Source organism: Cynara cardunculus, assembly GCF_001531365.2.
Source record: "Cynara cardunculus var. scolymus isolate 2C chromosome LG 2, CcrdV1, whole genome shotgun sequence".
Taxonomy (NCBI): domain Eukaryota; kingdom Viridiplantae; phylum Streptophyta; class Magnoliopsida; order Asterales; family Asteraceae; genus Cynara; species Cynara cardunculus.
The window spans coordinates 52,489,813-52,491,251 of record NC_037529.1 but is presented as its reverse complement, the minus strand read 5'-3'; positions in this window follow the sequence as shown (position 1 = coordinate 52,491,251).

Here is a 1,439-nt window from a genome sequence, read left to right as displayed (position 1 = left end):
TTTCCTATCTCCTCTGCTAAGGTATTTGAGCATGGCTTTTGATAGTGGCCTTGGGCTTCTGTACCCTAGCTCATGCTTTGTAGGGTGGAACTCCTTCATTGGGTATAGCCGTACATTTGGCTCTACAGAGGGCAACTTCTCTGCTATCATATCTCCAAAGACCAAGCCAAAGAACCTCTATAGGATTAAGTTTGGGTGATTGAGGTCTTCTTTGGCTTTCTTCTGTGCCTTCATGGAATTCCTAATTCTTACACGGATGAGACTGCCTGAAATTCTGACACCCATCATTTTCACTTTGATTTCTCACCCCTTTGAGTAGCACACTTCTTTTTGATAAGACTCACCATATCATCATAGATGAGTTGTGCGTAATCGAGGGGTAGATTGAAGTAGATTCCATAAACGATGGAAAGCATGGCATGTGAAGCTTGGTCGTGGCTGCCGACCTTCCCTGTTAAACAACAATTAATTATTGAGAACAAAGTGTTCCACATAGGGGGAAGGCCCTTCCTTTTGAATTCAGTCCTTTTTACGATTTTTGTCTTTGCTGTGTGGGAGTGAAATTCAAGGAACTCGATCAATTCTGCATCTGTAGGAGATGGAACGAAAGTATCCAAATTAAGATCTTCCAAGAAGGGTAGATGCAGGGCTGTGCGCAGGGTATTTACATTCATTTCCATTGGAACAAGAGATTTGACAGTAGGRTGTGAAGCATAACCTACTATGCTTAATCCAGAATTCTCCAGGGTAGTAATATATAAACTGAGCAAAAATTGGGTAATATAGGTTTCTGGGGTAGGTTTAGTTGCTGTGAGAGCGTAATATATAGGGTGATTGCGAAGGATTTCGAGAAGAGGATATGTGTATTCAGGGAAGCCAGTTGGTGAGGGAGCGAAATAGTAGTTGTTAGGTTTCTTTACAAGTACCACTCTCTCATATCGATTTTGGAAGAACGATAGGGCATGAGAAGTTAGTGCCTGTGATTGATTTACTTTGTTGTCGCTTGAGTTATTGACAGATTGAATGGAGGCATATGAGCTTGAAGACATTGTTGCAGGTTTAGCCGGAAAGCTTGAGGTTCGTCGGAGTATAAGGAATAATGAAGAGGTTTACGTTTTGGGAGGAAGGGTATTTATAGTGAGGGATTTTGAATAGGAACCGTCTATTAGGCGATATATCATGATGAGTGGCTATTGGGAGAGACGAATCAAAAATATGACACACGGTGTTGGGAAGATGCACGATTGATGACGTGCGCCCCGTTTCTGACACACGCGTGGTCAACTTTAACCCTTATCCACAGAACCACGCGCACCATATCAATAATAGAAAACTATAGAAATGAGTTCTCTCAGAGGCCTAAGGGTAACAGAGCCTCTGTGATATGTGCGGGGCTTTCTAACATGTTACACCTTTATTTACCTAAACGGTTTGAAAAT